This window comes from Lagopus muta, chromosome Z (genome assembly GCF_023343835.1).
Source record: "Lagopus muta isolate bLagMut1 chromosome Z, bLagMut1 primary, whole genome shotgun sequence".
In the NCBI taxonomy this organism is placed as follows: Eukaryota; Metazoa; Chordata; class Aves; order Galliformes; family Phasianidae; genus Lagopus; species Lagopus muta.
In genome coordinates, this window is record NC_064472.1 from 30,314,786 (window position 1) to 30,337,366 (window position 22,581).

A 22,581-nucleotide genomic window follows, 5' to 3' on the forward strand; every position below is an offset into this window, starting at 1 on the left:
CACATTTCACAGGAATTAGGTACCATGACTCAGTTACTGTAAACTACACAAAAAGTAGGACACTAAGAAAAAATAGCTTTAAAGGGGGAGTAGAAAGATGAAGTCTCTTGAAGAGTGTTTTATTTAACATATATTTCTCTTTCCTTATAATAGCTGAAGGGCAAATCTGATGTAATCTCAGCTGTATTTTAGACTTCACAAATACACAAAATTTAGTTTCAGCTACTCACAAGCCATACATATGCAGCAGGCTTGGCTTTTTGTATTTTTACTGTGCTGTCCCTTCATGACATTGAGTATTAAAATGACTACAGCTGTCACAAGAAAACCAAACTACCTTAAATCTTAAATTCATGTTCAGCAATAGATGAAAATCATAGTGACAATTAAAAAAAAAAAAAAAATTCAGATAGAAAACGGTTTGTTTGTTTGTTTTTTTTCTCATTAAATGATTAATGGACTAAGATTTACATGGTGCATGAATATCTTGTCCTGGATTTTTATAAGGTGATTATTCTGTCGTATGTCCCAGAATAAATTTCAGAAGACTAGATTCTTATTATAGATTAGATTCTTTTATCCCCATTTTTTTCTAAAGATATTTTGCCGACATTTGATTTGCAAGCATTTTGCCAAGTCTAGCAACTAGTGAATAAGATTATAGAATTCCCATATCTTCACCTACATCTAATAGATTTTTCCAACATAAAAATACTGGAAAAAAAAATAGTTTTAATATTTTATTTGTGGTACTCAGTTATATTACTTGTAAAAATAATATAAAATAAAAACTAATTGTAACTTCATCTGCACAACATGAAGTACTTGAAAAATAACATCATTCTTCATAGAAAAGCCTTGTAGATAGATTACACAAAATTTCAATATTATCTGAAGATTTTTTTTTCTTTTTACCTCCACATTTTTTCTGTTATATGAAGTGTATTCTAACATCATTCAGTTCAAGCTTACTTCAGATAAAAAAAAAAAGAAAAGACAACAAGTCCCAAGAAATTTTTAGGACATCCTATGGGCCCTTGTCTGTCTACAAGGCTCTCACATATTGAGAAAGTGCTCTTTACACCATTTTTAGCACAGATCTTCATAACATTAATGTAGAAGTGTAGCGACTTGTCTTAAACCATTTACATATTTATTTACACTTGGGCCTGTCTAAGATAACATTAGATTTTCTAGCTTTGCATGGAAAAAACAAACAAACAAACAAACAAACAAAAACCCTCATCCAGAAATATACAGGTGCTTTTCCTCAGTCTTTCTTCATTATTTTTGCAATTATTGTTATTTCACTACTGTATGATATGACATTTGTTATTTTCAAATGATACAAAGATGAAAATAAATAAACAGAAAAAAATAAAAATATTAAATCTTTAGACCTAAGTGTATTGCTTTTTGAGACTTAGGAAAAATATAATCATAAAATTGTTTGAGTTGGGGGGACTTAATTCACCATTCAGATGTACTTTTTACTAGATTGGGTTGCTAAAACCCCATGCAGCAAGGTCTTGAACAATTTCAGGAAGCAGGCATCCTCCCACTCTGGACAGCCTGTTACAGTACATTATCACCCTTGAATTAAATAATTTCTTCTTACTATCTATTTTACCCTCTTTTTGACTAAAAATCTTTAATGCTACACTCTGTGATAAACGGTGTCTTCTCACATGTCCTTCAGGCCTCCTTTAAGAACTGGAAAGAAACTTATAAGGTCTCCCTGGAGCCTTCTCTAAGCTGAAAAACTGCTTCAGCCCATTCATTGTCTTTGTTGACCTTCACTGCTCTAGCAGGTCAATGTCTTTTTATACTGAAGACTTCAGAGCTGATCCAACTTCAAGTTGGATCTGATGAGAGTGAAGTAAAGTAAGAGAATCACCTCCCTCATCCTACTGGCCGCATTTGTTTGGATGCAGTTTTACAAGATACAGTTTTTTAGCTATCAACAACTCAAGTCTTTCTTTGCAGAGCTATTCTCAATCCACTCATTGTCCAGCTTACATTCATGCTTGGAAAAACAAAAGCAAATCTAAATCTGTGATTATCAAACTCTGAAAAACAAGTAATTACAAATGCTTGTGAGAGACACTAGGAATTCATAACATCTATTCCCATAAAGACTTTTAGCATTTTCTGTACTGCTGCTTCTAATATTTAAGATCAGAATGTAACAGAAAAATATTATCAGAGTTGGTGACATTTACTTCTTATAACAGGCAAACAACAGCAGGAAAAAAAAAAAAATAAAAAAATAAAAATAAAAATAAACAGGAGTTTCTTTTGTAGTAAATTAAGAGACTCAATTAAAAGGATTAGAGAATAAGAAAGTGATAGCAAATAGAAAAAAAAATACAAAGATTTTTGGCTGAGTGTATGTGCAAAGACACTTGTAAATTACAAGAGAGATTTGACTGGAGAATTAATAGATTAATATCCTATTGCAGCAAACTGCCGATAAAAGACTGATTTAGAAGTAAAAATAAATAAATAAATAAATAAATAAATAAATAAATAAAACATTCCCTCAAATTATAGTGAATATAAATTAATAGCACCTTAGATACAAGAGGGTGGGTTTTTTTTTTCATGGATAACTGATATGTAGTCAAGCATCCAATATTTTGTGATTTAAGCAAAATTACTTTTTTATGATTACATTTTTCTTCCTTAAGGATAGCTAGCTTTGTTATACCAAGTGGTAAGCTAGAGAATGGTATAATTACTGTGTTCTTAAAGTAGTATTCTCTTTCTTTTTCAACTCCAATACAAATCTAACAGTCAACAGACTCTGATCCCTGAAGGAAAATACAAGAATGTCAAGTCCGACCCCCCAGTTACTAGAGATTTCCTACAACAGCTTTCACAGGAAAACATCTAGGCAGGCCTTTATGTCCCCAGATAAGGAATCTCTTCAGTCTCTCAGGATAACCTGTTCCAGTGATCTGTCACCCTCACAGCAAAGTTATTCCTAGCATTTGTATGGAACTTCCTATGTTCCAGTTTCTGCTCATTGCCTCTTGTCTGCAAACAACTGAAAAGAGCCTGGACTTACCCACTTGACAGCTGCACTTTAGTTATTTATAAATTGTGATGAGATCCCCTCTCACATTTCTCCAAGCTAAACAGTCCTAGGTCTCTCAGCCTTTCCTCATAAGAAAGATGCTCCAAGCAGGACCGTAATCATCTTTATGGTCCATAGCTCAACTCTCTCTATTAATTTCTTGTTATTCTTGTACTGGGGAACCCAGAACTGAACACAGTGTTCCATTTGCAGCCTCACCAGAACAGAGTAGAATGGGAGAATAACATCTCTCTGCTTGTTACAGTCTCTTTAATGTACCTCAATATACTATTGGCCTTCTTGACCATAAGGGCTCACTGCTGGCTCATATTCAACCTGTTGTCTGCTAGGACTGTTAAGTCCTTCTCTGCAGAAGCTTATTAAGCTTCATTAGAAGGATGTTACAGGAGAGGGTCAAAAGCCACAATGCTTATGGTTCTTCCCACATCTTCCTAGCCTCTGATGACATGATAGCCTTATAGAAGGCTACCAGGTTGGTCATGATTTTCCAAACCTAGTACAACAAACCTGTAATGTCAACTTTTTTTTTTTTTTTTTTTTTTTCATTTTAAATATTTTGTCATTTAGAACAATACTCTGATATCACAGGTGAAAGAACTGAGAAAAGTGCACAGTAAAATTTAAATCAGATTTTGCATCATGAAATGTATAATTAAACATCTGGAAGCTCAGAGGAGTTGATGGTTGATACCATTTATTTGCCATACATATTTCAGTGAGCTTAATGACAACAACACACAGTACTAGTTGAAAATTTGTTTCATTGGTGTTAAGAAATCATGAAAAAAAAATCAAAACCCCACACTGATAAGTTTTAAAATTAATTTTGATTGAACGATAATTTGAAATATCTCAAAGCAGCTTGGGTCTCTAAGCCTGTACTATTGTTTACTAGAAAATCATTAGCAATTAGGAATATGCTAGGAATTGTCTCTATTCATGAATAAAGCAAAAATTGAAATTAAAATGTGCTACACAAATTAAACAAGTAAATGAGTAGATATATGCATACATAGACCATGATACGTCAATTTTGGAAGTCTCATTAAAGTGAGATGGATCACATTTAAGGAGACAAAATGGGAAGTCACAAATAGAGAAAAACTAAATGAAAAAAATGCAGAAAGAGCAAAAAAGTCTGCAAAACAATTACTTTCCTTTATATTTCATTTCTCTACAACATATATTTTTGTGGGTGACTGCATGGTCCATCAGTGCAGAGTCCAGAATGCCATTACAGAATTTAAGCTTGTTTTAGTCATATCCCTGTGTTAAGCACATTGTTTCCTTATTACCTATTTCTGTTCCATAGAAACAGATTAGAAAAATTTGATATATACCTAATTTTCCCTCTTGCCAATAAGTATCATGAAGAATAGTCTACTTTCCATGGTGTCTGGTGGACAGAGAATGGAATTTGGAAGAAAACGAAGCAAAAGAGAATGATCAAGAGTGAAAAGGAAAAAAGTAATATGCAAACAAATAAGCTGCATTGATATTTCTGAGACAAACCTTTTTTCTCTTTTGAGGATGAAGAAACATTTTTAGCTATTCTGTGGAATTTCTGTGTATCTTACTAGCAACACCTCCTAACACTGCAGCGTAAATAGTGGCATAGCAGGAAAGCTACTAAGGCAGTCTTTTAAATGACTCCACTAGACCTATCTCAATACAATTTTTTATTTTTGTTTTCAAAATCTACTGCTCAATGATAGATGCATTAGTTTTGGATGTATTTTGGATGTTTTGTTTTTTTTTTTACTGTATAACTACTCATTTGTACATGACAATTAAATGATATAGTGAAACTTAGAGCATCCTATGATTTGCCATACAGATAGACAGAACTGAAATAGTTAACATTTAGTACAAGATATTCATTTAACACTGCAGAAGTAATCCAGAGACTGTCCTTAAGCAAATCATGAATATCACTGAAGAAGGTACTTAAATAATAATAATGGCCTTGGATATACTGCAAGGTAAAGTTGACCATGGCAGAGAATGAATAATGCTTCTGGGCACCAATAATTCTGCCTCCTGAGAATTTACTCATACTCACTGTGAAATTACTATCTGATTTACAGTTGAACTGTCACAACATTTGCAAATTTCATTTTTATCTCCGTTCCTTTTGAACATGTCATAGATATCCTTGGACATAACAGAGCACTTAATCGTTATGTTAGATAAACTTTTTGTGATAGTTTTATACAGCTGCATGTGTACCTGACTTTTTATATAACATAAAAATAAATGTATAGAAATAAAATCTTTCTGTAACACAAATGTAAGGTCAAATAATAAGTACCTAAAACAAACAAGTAAGTAAATTATATTCTGCTAATAAGCTGTAGCATTTCATAGAACTACTAAAGCTATGATGATTTTATTTAATGATAATTGCTGAATTCATATTTTAGATTTGATAAATCTTTAATAAACATACAATCCACAACATTGATAAATACATATATTTTAACTGAAGTAGCATATTAAATGTCAATTTAAGCCAACAATTTATATGCTTTCATCATTTTTACAAATTAACTTGTCTTTTACCCTTATCTCAAATTATTGAATTAATACTTCTATGAAGAAAAACCAAATTTTCTTCATCATAACAATACAGGCTGAATATCCTTTAGTGGACACATTCTTTTAGCAAAAACAATTTTGTATTTTGAATTAATAGATTCCCTGTGTATTTCCCTTCACCCTGTATGGAATACCCAATTGATTTCTTTTAATATCTCTTTGAGCTTACTATTTGTGAACACTAGGAGAAGGTGCACTCAGCTCTGTAAAAGCTCAAGTCTAAACTTGTTTTTCTATGGGAATTCCTTTAATTTTACTCATTTTTTTATTGGGGTGAAAAAAGGATTTGTTTTTCACATCAAGCTATAAAAGAGATTTACATTTTGATCTATAAGAAGGACAATACAAATGGCTGGTGACAAAAAGCATCACAATTTCCTATGAAACTTATGCAATATATAATTCAGCAATATAATTTATGACATTGCATTCTACTGGTCAATTATATTTCTAATTAAAAGGTAGAAAAAGATTGCATTTAGAAAGACCCTTCCTATACTCACAGTGTCTGATGCTGGTGTCATAGTTTGATTACAGAAAAAGCTTCACTTACAAATTTAGTTGAGCATAATGAAATCAAGTTTATCATTAAAGAAAATATGCTTGCCATGCCAAGGATTCAGTTTTGGGGGGAAATGCAGAAAAGGGACATTAATTTCTTGGAAGATTAATAACTGAGATAAAATTCAGGAAAAGCAAGTTACAGTGAAGCATTTCATTGCAAAATAACTACATACAAACAAGTAAGTATTATACAGAATGGTTGAATTCAAATATAAACTATTCATAAACTAGGACATCACTCCTGCCAATCAGAAAGCTATAGTGCTCCCTTATATTCTTCAGCCATTTTCATGGTTCTGGTCTTCTTAGATCCATCCACCCTTTGTCTGTGATTCCTGTACAAATTTTTCTTCCCTAAGTCCTCAGTCCACAACAAAGCTGTTTCTGCATTTTTTTATTGTTGTTGTTGGTTAGGTGAAAGGCCAATTCAAAATATAATAATTTTGGAAGTTAGAGGAGAGGTAACAACGAACTTCCACTTTCACTGATGATACACATTATACTATAACTAATTATAAACACAGATTGGAAACTTTACCAGAGTTCTAAGTTAGCCCTTGGAAAAATAACACAATTACACAAAATTGCCAGTACAGTAAGAAAAAGGAAATTCATATGAGTTAATTTTGCACAATGGACTTGTATCAGTACAATTATAAAGAGACAGCCTTTCTAAAGAGATATTTTGTTTTGAAGCAGAAACCAATGAACTGGCATTTCCCTACCTTTTCCACCTGTCTGGAAATGTGGAACCTGCTGCCTACCAGCATCAATAAAAGTGTTTCCAAGGAAAGTAAATCACACACTTGACTTTCTAGCTGATTCACCTTTCCAATTCTTACAATATCCTAAGGTGGCTGGTAACTTCTGTTAGACCTTCCATTTCCTACATGTGAAGTAATGTGTGAGACAGGAATAGGAACTTTTCCTCACTGGGGCACTGGGGGACTAAAGTCATTAATAGTTGCAAAGTGTGGTGATATTTGATAGTAGAACATAGCACAGCAATACAAAGTATTGTTATAATGGGAAACCTATTACCATTTTCACACTTAAGAGTCCTTTTGTACGCTTACTCTAGACAGACAATTTTGAAAACTGGTCCAATGCATCTACTAGTAGACTACTTCTTATGATTCAACAGAATTTTCAGAACAAAATTTACATAAGTTTTTAAGTAATAAATTGCAGTTAAGGAAATAAAGTCAAATATGATAGAACTTTGTTCAGAGCTTTTAGATAGTTTCCTTAAATTCATTTTTTTTCCCAATTTTTCAAGAATTTAGGTGTAGATACAGTCACCTATATTTACTAACAGTCACCTATATTTACTATCATATAGAACAACTGATCTTGTGGCAGCAAATATTTTCAATGAATTTTTAAGAATCAAAATTCCAGAGAAGACACTCAATTCCACAGCCAAGTTTGAATAATACAACAACAAGCAACAGTAAAGAAAGCAAAAGCAAGCAAACATCAAACAAGAACTCAGTTTAAAAATGCATATATAAAACTTACACGTAGAATCAATAACATAGATACATCAGGAAAAGGACAAATACGTAAATAGAAAGTAAAAATAAAAAAGAAATTCAAAGGAAGTTAGTCAAAAATTAATGATCACTTTTCCTCAGTGAGCCAAAGTGCATAATTTTCATTATCTTAAAGTTGCAAATGTAATTAAAACTTTAGGTATTTTTCTCATATTGGGACAATGCATGATAGTTAATGAATTTTTCATGTTATAAAAAAAAATCCACCTTAAATCCTTCCACAGGTGAGCACAGTAAAAATAAACAATTTTCAGCTTATTTCATTAGTAGGTTGAAGTCAGCATTGTTACTGCAATGATTTATACATACACAGCACCTATGAAAATACATAAGTTAATAGCAACGGACACTTACTGTGTTTTACCCTTATCACGGTCTTTATAGCTGAAGATGATTTTGCAAAGTAGATGATTTTTCCAAGCCTATCCCAGTGAATCAACTCTTCTTCTCAATGTATAATGTGCTTAAATTTCTGAGAGGTAATGCAGTCGATATTGTTGTTTCCATTTAATGCATGTTTCTTAAGGTTCAAATTTTTTCTGAGGCTGTATTAAATTCACCATCCTAATTGTCACTAAGTTCACTTACGTAAGCTGCATGAATTGTGAATAAACACTATAGGTATTTACTTATGTTGCAAGTAATTACTTCTCTGAACAAAGGGACATTTACATAAGTCTTTAAAAGGTCACATCAACTTCCTAACTCATCAGTTTCCTAACTATTTTACAATACACATTAAAAAGATCATGTATGACACCACTGCATGTTTGCTTGACTTGGAAACAGAATATGACTCCAAAACAAAAATTTTGGATTAAAAACTAGCATCTTCAAATATCGAATTTATATTTCACCTCAAAGAATAAGCAACCACATAAACTACAACAAAAAACAGCCACCACCCACAGCAAAATAATAAATGATAGCAAGAAGAGTAATAAATAAGCTCACTAGCAAGGACTTAACAGGATAACAGGACAAGAGGAAAATCTTAAGCTCTCTCTGGCATCTTTCATGGTAAAATCTCAGTGTACTTTTCTGTCAAAATCTATTTTCTCAAGAATGTATATTTCTGCACCATTTTATTCTTAAGTTTTATTCCAAGCTCCTTCACTGTTTCATTGAAAATTTAGAAATTATTTAAGCATTAATTTTTAGTTGCTCCATTTTCAGAAAATGTTTTGAAAATATTTATTCCATTGTGTTTTCTCTGGAAACAGGTTTTTGGCTCCAGTGCTTTGCCTGTTTAATAACAGCTTTGTTGGTATTTTAATCAAGTGCCACTTATATTCTCTGAATCAGTTTCTGGCACACACTGCAGGATCAGGTCAACAAAAAACCACAAATGATTCTGATTGGTTCAATTCCATTCTGCTGCATTTCTAGTATATGGATAATTTCTGAATATATCTTATTGGAGATAAACAAAATTTTCATTAAAAAGAAAAAGAAGAGTGAGTGAGTGAGAGAGAGAGCTTTTTGTTACAGTTATTTTCTGAGGAAACCATACTTTCTTATTTTCCTCCTTGAAGACTACTTAAAAGAAATAATATTCTTCAATCTACTGAATGTATTTTGCAGAATGACTCCACGATTCCAAAACTATATAAATAATAGTTATTTTATTTTTGCAGTAGCATAGGGTATCGTATGAATAGGAGTATTTTTAAGATAGATAAATAGGTCACACTTATTGTTGCTTAATATATCAGCACCTACTGTTAAAAAAAGCCACACCAACTGGATCAGGGGACTCTAAAAAATCCTATCTTATGTGCACATCTTAACCTTGCTGATTTATTAAGCAGCTTTCTAGATGTTTTCTCCTCTGAAATATGCCTCCTTTACTTAAAGATTTAAGTTTCAAAATTCAAGCTTTGTGTAATACACTAACAGAACCTGAAAAACAGAAATAATTATTCACACCATATGCAGTGTTGGAGAAAAAAGGAAATACAGTATTTAAAAAATTTGGAGTAAATAAGCCATGTTAGAGCTGGAATGCACTAATTTCCACAGGATAGTCAGCAACTTCCAGTAAAGCTGCGTATGAAGGCAACATAAATCTATGAACACTACGAGTACCTAAAAATTTCATGTTTGTATTATTTTCCATTTGTGTTGCTGTCTACAGCAATTGCTTTAAAAGTCCTTCAAAGCAACATCAGAATCCATCTTAAAGCTTCAAAAGCCCTTCAAAGCAACGTTAGAATGCATCTTAAAGTTTTAAACACAACAGCTAGAAATAAGGAATTTGTCTTCCAGATTCTGAGGTAAAATTCTAAAGCCAAAACCTGTTCCTAAAAAGCCATAAAATTCCCACAGATAATATACTGCAGACAAAGCTTCAGTTTAAAAAGTGGAAGAGAAAGTAATGCAATGTTGAGTGAAGCATGCTCATAAAATTAGTACGCTACATACAATTTCATCTTTAAAACAACATCTTCTTTAAAATAACCATGTTACAAATGCTTTGAATACATTTTGGCTTTGGCCAAACCTGAAGGCAGTGACTAGCACCTAGTGACTGTCCACTTGAAACACACCAATAAAAGCAATTTCTTAGGACTGAAATAAAGAATAAAAATCAGTTTTTTTGAAAGACTAGATGAGAATACATATTTCTCAGACTAAAGTAGGTGAACCTGAGAACAGAATCATAGACGAATTCTGTAGAGAAATGGTAGTGTTATGAACTGCCCTGCTAATTATAGCCTTTTCAGTTCAAACATAATATACAAAACTCGACATTGGAAATGAAACATAATTATTTGGAGACCAGACATTAAGATAAAAAATAATTCAATTTCTGCTCCCTAAATATAATGTTTTGCTGACTACCACATAAAAGCTGACAGATCTTCGTGGAAACACAAGCAGGCTTGAAATTTGCTAGTCTAGACATTCAGATTGAATAAATTGGTAAATATACTTTAAGTATTTATAGGAGTTTGGGGGCAGAGCAGAGACAAGGTGGTAAATCTCTCATCATTATTCTTTAGAGAACTGTGCTATTATAAATAATATTAACATTGTCTATCCACTAATTATATATTTCTGTTATTTTTTTCAGAAACAATTGTGTCCAGCCATACTTGTTTCTGACACACCTCTGTTAGAGTTTTGCTCTACAAAACTACACTACAGAATCTGCTTTAGCTGAGAGTTGGACTAAATATTCTCCATAGGTCCCTTGCAGCTCTTATGATTCTGTGTGTCTGTGAGATTTTGTGACAATTTCTGAAACAACTGGATATATTTACAACCTTTTCCAGCCCTTCCACTAAGTGAAATCACAGAATCACAGAATCATTAGGGGTTGGAAGAACCTCCAGGGATCATCGAGTCCAACCCCCTTGCCAAAGCAGGTTCCCTACACCAGGTCACACAAGGAGGTGTTCAGGCGGGTCATGAATATCTCCAGAGAAGGAGACTCCACCACCTCCCTGGGCAGCCTGTTCCAGTGCTCCGTCACCCTCACCATAAAGAAGTTCTTGCACACATTTGTGTGGAACTTCCTATGCTCCAGTTTCTGGTTGTTTCCCCTTGTTCTGTCTTCACACACTGCTGAAAACAGTCTGGCCTTGCCATTCTGCCCCCCACACCTTAGATATTTATAGACCTGGAGGTCCCTCAGGTCCCCTCTCGGTCTCCTTTTCTCAGGGCTAAAAAGACACAGTTCACTTAGCCTTTCTCCATAGGGTAGATGCTTCAGGCCCTTCACCATCTTTGTGGCCCTCTGCTGGACTCTTTCCAAGAGATCCCTGTCTTTTTTGTACTGGGAGCCCAGAACTGGACACAGTATTCCAGATGAGGCCTTACCAGGGCAGAGTAGAGGGGGAGGATCACCTCCCTTGACCTGCTGGACACGCTCTTCTTAATGCACCCCAAATAACTACCTACAGGATTAAACAGAGATGATGTTTTACATGAGGGGGAAATAAGTTGGGATTCTGAAACACAGAAGCAAAACTAAACAGCAGTCAGTTCCAATTCTATTTAGAAATGCAGCTGTCATGGTTCTACGTTTTTTGTTTGTTTGTTTGTTTGTTTTATTTTGGGTTTCAGTATTCCACATCAAAACATCATGTAGTGTACGGGGCATTAAAGTGTCACTGCCCCAATTCCAAGTACCTATCCCTGTACATTACAGCAGTCACGGGATCTGACCCTTCCGGGTGGGGGGGGCGCGCTCTTGCTGCCTTGCAGTGGGTGCTGGAGGGTGCTTTCCTAGCCGTTCCAAGCTTTTCAGGTTTGAATCGGTCCCGGGAACTCTCTCTCTCTCTCTCATCTTGTCTGATTTATTAATCTCAATTGCAATTAAATTGTATCTATTGTGTTATCCTGTATTCCGATATTATAGTAAAATAAGTTTTCCTCCATAGATTGTTGCCGCTGTTCTTTTCCTCCCTTCCTTCCTTCCCATTTTGTGGGACTGGGGTGGGGGGGGGGAGGGCGGAGGCCTGTCGCCCCTGTCACGGACATAGATTGATCTGGTCAAATCCGTGACAGCAGCACTGATAAAGATGCTATGCCTTTAGACAACATTTTCCATATTTTGCACAATGCAGCTTACAAAGTCCTGAAATTATTCAGTATGAGAAGCCCAGTAACTTGCAGACATGAACTATATTTTAGAGATTTAAATTCTAAATCTTTATTTTTGTGGAGTTACAAAATTATTTGCTATTTTAATCACACTTGAGTTGTGTTCCAAACATCACTGAGAAACCAGAATTATTAAACCATTTGAACCATATGCTGAAATTTTATTTCTTGGATAACTAATTAAATGTGAATCTATTCAATGGTACTTTTAAAATTAGTGTCAGAATCTGTTAATTTTATTTTACAGACACAGCAGAGCTTTTGGTCTTTGGAAACAAAGAAACATAAAACCTTCAAAGCTTCTTAAATCAGATATAAACACAATTCATGTTCATGGAAAGCTCCAATGATGGACATCACTGAATAGAATTCTTTTCAAAAAAATTAAATTCCAATGATTATTGAATCTAGACAAAATTAGATTTTAACTCTTAAGAGAACCTGCCCCACAAGATAATCTATCCTGCAGAGAGGACTAATCCAATGCACAGTGCTACCAGTTTTTTGCTTGTAAGCAAATGGACTCAATGTGAAAGGCTTTGAAACTAGAGGGGTGAAAGTAGGAAAACAAACAAACAAGCAAGCAAGCAATCATACAAACAAAAAAGCCCTTGGTCAGAATTTTGTTCTTGGATAATTCCAAATTCCAATTCACAAGAATCACAAGAATCACAAGAATCACAAGAATCACAAGAATCACAAGGTTGGAAACGACCTATAAGATCATCCAGTCCAAACGTCTCCTCATCACCATTGCCACCACTAGTACTAAACCATATCACGCAATTCCTTTTCAAATTACTGGTGAAAGTATTCTTCTTTTCTCTATAACAAAGTAATGATTAACACGCATACTGATAAAGAAAAATTTTTGATCTCTGTAAATATTATCAAAATTGCTACAGGAATCCATGTCTTTCTCTGTTGCAACAAATTATGGTACAATTAAGATGCTATCAGTCCAACTTAATTGATAAAATTTCTTTGCTCTCATCAAGTAGTTCTCTGGAATCAACATCTTAACGAGTCTCTTAACCTCCTTCAATTTTTCTTTTTATTATTTTCTTGCTCTACTTTAAAGCGTATGACATGTGATGTTATATTATTCTACAAATGAAGCATTTCATTAGTTAGTGTTTAACATTTCTGAAATTATTTTGATTCTATATTTAAGTTGGAGGATAATGTTATAAATTTCTACCCTGAAAAAAAACACACAAACTAACATATAGTTATAATGTAAACCATTAATGGAGAAATGATAATATAAGACAGGCACAGTTTTAATATTTGACTCCTAAGTTTAACCCTCCTTACTTCTGTAAACTTTCTTATTCATAAAATCAATCATATATCATTCCACAACCCCACTCAGATTTGAACAGGACTTTTTTTTTTCCCCCCCCCCCGAATTCAAGGATTAAATTTGCATTTTATCCCTCAAAAACATTTCAGTCTTCTGGAATATTCTACATACAATTCTCAGAAATCTAAACAGAATGTTTTAATAGAAAGGACTGTTCTTGTGATAGACTCAGTGGATCTATTTCATTGTAATTTAATTCAGAATCCATGAGAGACTAATTAAATTAAAAAATGCAGAGATAGCAGGCTCTTTGTTGCATTACAGATGAAATTTCCTTTTCTAGATGGTGCTTTGAACACTATTTGATATGTTCAGTTGCAAAAAGTCAATGCTCAGAATGTTTAGTTAGATATATTTCACTTGAACCACCTCAGTGTCTTACATCAGTTTCCTGACATAATACCGGCTCAGCTTTTTAGCTAGAATGGATATTTACTACTTATGACAGTAGTGAAAAGCTGCTCCATACATATAGTCTATTATGACAGTAGTAAAAAGTTGTTCCATTTCTTCTCCAATTAGAATTGTATCTAACAGCGTTCAAAGGAAAAAAAAGATAATAATTGTAATATGTGCAGGTGTACTTGTAAGGTCAAAGGCAGCACTTTGTATGGGCTGGTTTATGGAGACTCCACATTTCTGGAATGATGTCCCATTCTATATCTGACTCATTTTTTTTATCATTTTACCTGAGCACCTTTTATTTGAAACAGGGAAAGACAGGCTCTTACTCAAACTACACTTGAATCCTATTGAGGAATGGTTATTTCTACATTTACTATTATTTGGCAACATAGAAAAAAAAAAAAGAGTAAATTCAATTGATTTGAAATAGAAAGATGGAAGGATCTGATGTAAGCATTATGCTTGTATGACTTGAACAATTTGTCTAGGAGATTTAAATCTAAGCAAAATGAGGATTTGTATTCTAGGTTAAAAAGAAAAAAGAGAGAAAGAGAGAGAAATTAACATTGTTCTGTGTTTCAAAAATTCTAACACAGATAAATCCTGCTGTGTTCCAGTCATCTCAAAATGGAACAGAATAATGGCTGTTCTGCTCCATATTTGTGTGATTCTATACTTTCTAGAAGATTCCTAGAGATAATCTAAATAGATTCCATTTTATTTCTTAAAAAATTAAATGAAAATAATTGAGCTGAAGTGAGAAATTAGCATTGGCAATCATGTCTACTTAGAGATGCTCTCATAAATCCATAAATCTTGGGTTGTTTTTTTTTTTTTTTGTTTAGACTTAAATTATATTTCAATTATCCCTTGTGTAAAATAAATAAATAAATAAATAAATAAATAAATAAATAAGGAAAAATGCTGTCCAAGGTACACCACACTCAGCACAAAAAGCACGTAATAGCTCTATGCTTTATTGTTTTTTTTTTCTTTTTTTTTTTTTCTTGCAGCTATTGTTTTATTTCCTGCTGACACAGCATTTTAAATGCTCTAATGATACAGCTGTTCTTGAAAACTGTAGAGAAACAGACACCACAAATATTTAATGGGTGCCTTGGATGAAGTTAGATACACATCTTGAAATTTTGTTATTGTTCAAAATGAGTGAGAAGGATTTGCCACTATTAGGTTGTACTGAATGTTCAGTAGCTGGCAAGATTTCACCTTTGTTCATTTAATTAATGTCTGTAATATATCTGTAATTTATAGAATATCCTGTGTATTGTACAATACAAATTGTACAATAACTGCTATGCATCTTCCAATTTCTTATGCCTTGAGGGAAACTCAGTTTAGAGATCTTGAAAAATTTTCATTCAATTTACATTCAGATTCACTATCATCCAAAATACAGCTCTGTTAGCAAAGTCCTTACCTCTCTCAAACAGTTTCATATTTTCCTAAATGCTTGAGTAAAGGACTGGAAGTTTATGTGTTTTGGTTAATGAACCAAAACCAATTTGGTTAATTAAAAAATAAATAATTTTTCCATTAAATAGTGATAACAGAGAGATAAAACTGTGAAAATGTCATATTGCTACTTTTTCCTATATATAGCATATAGACCTTCTATAAAGCATCTACCTGGACTTATGCAAAGCCCAGTGATCTAGTGGTTGGTGACTCTGCACATAGTAGGGGCATTGAAACTAGATGATCATTGTAGTCCTTTTCAACCCAGGTCATTCTATAATATAGCATGCAGATGAATTTTGTATCATTCTGGGCAGCATTAAATTTAACATATTTTAAGAAATTACTTAAAAATCCTATTATATCTTCTCTTTAAAAATGTACACTTTCCACTTTCAAATAATTTAGTTAACTGTTTATTTGTTAAAGAAAGCATGATAACGTAGCTTTAAATCAGAATATGAAGAGATATAAAAAAAGAAAATGTGAAATCAAGGACTTAGTTTTCGAAGTACATTAAAAAAATTCTGTCAGATTTTGTCATTAAGTATGTTAATATCAAAGCACTCTCTTACTAATGAAGTTCTTTATAGAGCTTTTTTCAAATACATAACTTAAAGTAAAAAACATTTCTACCCTGATACTATGACTTTAGTATATTGAAAAGGAACAAATGGTAGGGAAGAAAAATGTTACAATATCTGTCCCACTGATGGTCACCCTGGACTTTTAGGAAAAACGTAATATTCCACATCTCTATTTTATTAATGTTTACTTGTGGAGTTAATATAGAACAAATATTTTGTCGCAAGGAGAATGTCCTGTCCTATTTACTGTCCTATCTCACTTCCATAAAATGTCCTTGTTACCTTCTTGAAAGAAGACTGAAATGGATAAAATACAAACAAATAAATAAAACATAAAATGGAACCTAGAATTCTTCTTGAGAATAAGGGGAAAAAAAACCCCAAACATTAAAACTTTTCGAAGGTAAGTCATAAAAAGAGATTTTTGTATGAAAGTCACAAGCATGGAAGGAAACTAGGGTACATTCTCCCATTATGAAACTGTCTAAGGATAACAAGAAGACTGTTTTATTAATCAAGAATAGCTTCTTTCCATAGTTTGAAAAATTGCACTTTAAAATACCTTCTAATTTCTACCATGAGTAAAGTATGAGATGAGAATTTATATTTAACTCAGAGTTTTTACGTAACTCCTTTACATTTTTCACAAGAGCAAAATATATATAGTTGTTGAAGGAAGAAGAAAAGAATCAGTTTCAAGAGATTTAAATTGATACAGTGTGAAATCTTACCCAATCTTACAGAATCAAAATCCAGGAAGTTCTAACAGGCTACAATCTATTGCTGAGTTTGCTAACATTAACATTATAAGACCTTCACTCTGAATACTATCTTGCAATATGCAGAAAGCACATATAGTTCTTAATTCTCATTTTCAGTACTGAAAAACATCTAGTTCAGCAGAGAAACATCACTCCTGCTATTGCAATTATCTCATGTAGTGTACTAGAAGAACACAACTCTGTTACACAGAGGTAAAAGAAGATCTTTTTCTGTCACACTGAGTATCATATGCTTTCACATTTCTTGAGGAATTATGTTTAATTGCTAGAAAGTGTATATAATATCTTTCTCAGCAATTTGAAACATTACATCACCTACAGTTACACAACTAAAGACACATGCAATTTATTTTTCAATTAAGAGTGAAACACTGAAACATGCAGCCACTATCACTTCAGTATTTGACTTCTATTTTAATAATGTTTAAATGTGAAGTTTCAAAAATATCTTATTGACATCAATATTAAGGTATTCAAAATCAGGTTGTATGGTACACTCAGCAGCCTGATTGAACGAGCGACAGCCCTGCTCATGATAGAGAGTTGGAACACTAGATGATCTTTAAGGCCCGTTTCAATCCAAGCAGTGATTCTATACTTCACTGTTTCAGAAAGTAGACCACTATGAAAAGTCATCATTGAAAATGTATTGTATATGTTATTATTATGCTGAATTTTACTACACATCTTATATGATTTTTAATGTTATATTCTGTCATTAAATGCATTATTGCATTGTGAGAATCCTTCTTAGTTTTTTTTTTGGCTCAAAGCTTGCTTCCTGAGGTTTTTCTTGTGATAAGACTCTGAGTGACTTGTCAAGGAGGCAGCTGATGGGTGCTAACTGTGTGACAATCAATATCGCTTTGGGAACATTTGCAAGCCCCTTCCCCCAGAGCTGCTTGCTCTGTAGAAGAGCGGAAGAAGAGTGGTCAGCAGTGTTCACTGGCGGAAGATCTGGCCTGTGGCCAAACCGCTCCAGCTTGGTATGGGAGGCTGGGGGATGATACCATTGTATCCTGCGAAGGCAAGATGCAAGTTGGTGCCTCCCTGCTTCCTCTTATCTGCTGGCAAGGCCAGGAAGATAAGAACAAAGGAGTTTCCTGCTGAGATCCCAGAGCCAGAAGCTGCCACCACAAGGAGAGCTGACTCAACCACTTTGGATTTGAGCTGTCACTCCAAAGATAGCTGACTTCACCACTTTGAAACCATTGAAAAGGGGCCATCATCACCATGGTCGTCTCTCCTCGTCCTTCGTCGTCAATAGAACAACTCTGCCTGACGACCCACTACTACTGAAGATCAAAGACCGAACTACGAACCACGCTGGATCCATGGTGGTGACTATGTCCCTCTTGCTGCCTATAAAGACTCCTTGCCTCTTGTTTTCTATCTTTTCTATCGCCCTCCTTCCCTTCCCCACTACCCTAATTTATAATAGAGTCCGCCCTCCCCTTCCCCATTTCCCCTGATTAAGATTTGTAATAAACTGGTCGGACCAACATTTGAACCGTTGCTTCTTAATCTCACGCCAGGTATATAGATAATAAAAGAACCTCCTCTCCCTCCTATAAATTGGAGTGAGACATGCATTTATTACAACATTGCACAGATAAATGCTGTGTCAGTTACCTATCCAGACATTATAAAAACTATATTAAAAGTCTTTATACTATTTTCTGAAAGTCTGTATGGGATAAAATCAGTATCATAGAACTAAATAGTTCCAGTTTTCATCCTATACAGAGAATAGATCTGAAAAGTTGTCATATATGACTATAAATACTGACCATGTATTACTCATTTTTGTGATGGTTTAGTAAAAATTCTTACAAAAAGTGGAAATTAAAAAAGTCATGAACAAAAGACCCTAATGGCTTTTTTTTTCCATTATAAATACAGCTACCTCTCCACATGAGGTTTGCATAAAAAGATCAGCCAAAGATATACTAGCAATAAAGGACTTTTCATTTGATTAGTTTACCATCTTGCAAACAGTTACATGTCCCAAATATAAAACAGTGCAGTACTAACACTTTTTATAGAATTAGATTCTTAATCCATAGCTTGTTCTTTAAAGAAGAACATGAAAAGAAGCACCTACAATTATTAAAATTTTTCACCATCAAAGACTTCAGAGCTCCTCAAAGCAAGTAAAACAATCCTTACTTTTGAATGTCAACTGTAAGTCACAAGGAATCAGCTTATTTATGTGAAGAATTAAATGTCTCTAATGTAAAAAAAATATATATTCTTAGCCAGTCTTTGGTATCTTTACAGATCACAACATAACCATTACTAATATAAAACAAAACAAAACAATCAAACAAACAAAAGTGATTAGAAATTTGGTTGGCATCACATCTATTTTTCAAGAATTATGTTTTTGTCAAAAGGCTTTCTCAATCAAAATTTTATAAACAAATAATAGTTAAAAATACACCATGTGTTGTTTTTATGAAGGAGTTAATGATTCTGTATGAATGAAAGGACTGGTATAACAAATGGGAGTCATACCCTGTTACTAATCTCAGAACAAAAGTTTATTCAGTAGGTTAGGCAGTTGACTGACAAAAACAGTTTTGTGTGACAGCAGATGACCTCAAATTGATCCCAAAAAATGGAGTAAATTTACATTTAAAAAGTTGAGAAACATTCAGAAGAAGAAATTTCTTCTGAAACAAATATCTTCCTTAAGCAAGGATTTCCATGCATAGAGTTTAGAAAATAAGTTTTTGAAACAAAAATATTTGATATCTCTTATCACTATGTGGAAGTACCTCTTGCCTCTCATATCAAGCAAATAGGTCTTCTAATTGAGGAAGATCGATCTAGTATTTCTTACAACTTGTTCTTGTAAAAGGCCTTACAAAGAATACATAAAAGAGGCCACATTAGTAGACTATAATGAAAAGTAGTCAAAACATCAGCAAAATCTTTACAATACTCTGAAAATAAAAATTGTATTGCCAAATTTAATGAAACAGAGGTCTGAATACGAGTACAGATAATTTCTAATAGCATTCTGTGCCTTTCTTATTTCAGGTAAGCTGCAGTTTCTAAATCTGTTTATCTTTTTAAACAGAATTCTGATGGTCAAAAATGGTACATGGCTCAAATGCCAAAAACAAAACAAAACAAAACAAAATAAATAACAATAACACAAACTAAAAACAAGAATTAAACATAATCTTGAGCCTAATATGGAAAAACAAACAAACAAAACAAACAACAACAACAAAAACACAAAAACATGCGAACACATGAGAAATAGTGAGTTCTATAAAATTACTGGACATATTAGACTCACATAATGTCTTCATCTTGTCTACAAACATCAGCACTTATGTGGACAAATACCTTTGTTGGCATGCAGGAAAATGGCCAGAAGGTCAGAGGAGAGAAAATGAATCTCATCTACCTCTGGAAAAATAGCAGCAGAACATTAAAGTCCCTGGTGTGAGTCAGCCACCAGCAGTGTTTAATAAAGAACAAAATAGTCAACACTGCATAAGAGAACAGATTCTAGAAGTGATTTTCAAACTAAACTTAACACAGTCTGTAGAAAAATGTAAATAGATAGCAGAATTTAGATGCTGAAATAAAGTGAATTTGGGTAAGCATTGAAGAACTGTTTCAACTAAGCAAAAATTTTGCTGATACAGATTAGTTAGACTATGTGTACATTGTACTTACGTTTAATTTATATTTGTATTTTAGAACTGAAAAAGATGCCAGAGAATTGAACACATGGATTAAGAACCTCTTGTTTTCAAAAATTCACTTTTTGCAAATATTCTGACGCCTATTCTTTCTTATAATAATATGAAATATTATAATATAATAATATAATAATATGAAATTATTATAAACATAAAACTAGTGGGATATTTGACTTTGATTTTGTGAAACTAAAACATCAGCCTTGTTCAGTGGGAGTGGCCGCAATCCTTAGCAAGTTCTCAAGATGTTCATCAGAGATTTTCGATAAAATTTTACTCTTCCTGTATTTCATCCTTGACGACTGTTCAGATGTGCATACTGCCAAAAAGTGATGACACTGAAGACACGTAATTGTGAAGTAAAGCATATTTTTCTCCATTAAGAGAGTTCTTATGAAAGTTTAGTAAGAAGACGTGAATCTGAATATGCAATTGAAACTCTAAAATTCCACTTGAAATCCATTCCAATTGAAAATTTGCAGATAATGCATTTACATTAACTGGGAATGATGTTGCAAACTTTGTGTGTGTGCGTGTGTGTGTGTGTGTGTGCGTGCGCGCATGTGTGTGTGTGATCTTGAAACATATTCTCAAACTTCTCTACTAAAATAGAAAGTACTAAAATGTTCTTTACTGTTAATAGCTCTCAGTTTAGCTAAAATGCAGATAGTTATTTGCTACCACTTGAGAAAGCACTGTTCAGCACTGCCCTGCTACTGCCTTAGTTTCAGATGAGCCACTGCTAAAAGGAGTACACTGGCAGCTTGGTTGCTGCTGAGCAATTGATGTGTACCCAGGGTCACTCATTGTAAAAAGCTGCTTTTATAGCACTAGACAAGGGGCAGGTTGAATTGTGAGCCATCCCTGGCTGCATACATCCTGCAGGCTGCAAATGCCTGCTAGAGCCAATGGGGTAGTTGCAAGTTGTTTCTTCAAAAGAACAAAGCTGGATATCCCAAAGGCCAGGGCTATAATTCAATTTTATTTTATTTTATTTTATTTTACTTTTTTTAAATGTTTAAGTAAATTTCATATAGATGCGTATCACTCAAATAACCCTTAAAAAACAAAAACAAAAACAAAAACCATATCATTTAACATTTCCCAGCAGAAGACAGCTCAGGTAGCTCACTCATAAGACATGACGATTTTTAACTTCTGAAGTGTTTCATTTGATACCTAGACTTTCTGAGCAGAACACAGGAAAAAGACGTATAGGTTGGAATTCATCAATCTGTTTTCTAATTTATATCATCAAATCTTAAAACCACTATAGTATATGAGTTATTTGAAGATATGAAGAGATAGTAAAGCTCCTACTAAAAATAATAGCCATGCTAGAGACTGAAATGTTATTGCATTTATTTGTTTTGCTTTGTATTGTTTTTAACCTAAAAAAATGCTGAAATACTTTTTCAGCAGATTATATTTTCAGATTCTATACACCTTTTGGTAAAATAAAAGACAGTTCATTCATTGTGATCACTCTAAAGGACAAATGCTGTCTTTAATATACACTGTACTGGTATCTTTGAAGTAGATTTTTACCATTTACTTTTATTCCACAGGGATAACACTTCGTTGAAAAATATTAAATTTCTTATGCTAATACACAAAAGTTTCTTGCTGAATCTAGAGAAATAAAAACAAATTCTATCCTGATTTGCCTGCTAAAGCTCAATTAGCCTTCATTATAAATCATTTCTGACTGATAATTTCACAGTTCTTATGTGAACATTTCATAGACACTGAATTTTAAAATTTTATACTTGCATATGAAAGCCTTGCACCATTTAATCAGGGAATATATTACA

The 22,581-nt window shown here is 33.3% G+C and overlaps 2 protein-coding genes across 10 annotated transcripts in view; one reads left to right on the plus strand and one right to left on the minus strand.

Annotated features, from left to right (window-relative positions):
- The window catches only part of LOC125686691 (uncharacterized), a 263,423-nt gene extending 251,304 nt beyond the window's left edge, over positions 1-12,119 (plus strand). Inside the window, exon 2 of the mRNA XM_048931001.1 lies at positions 12,074-12,119. The gene's annotated coding sequence lies outside the window, so the exon portion shown is untranslated. The remainder of the gene's footprint in view (positions 1-12,073) is intronic.
- Positions 1-22,581, minus strand: part of PTPRD (protein tyrosine phosphatase receptor type D) — a 1,217,200-nt gene that overhangs the window by 1,045,569 nt on the left and 149,050 nt on the right. The gene's annotated exons all lie outside the window — the stretch shown is intronic.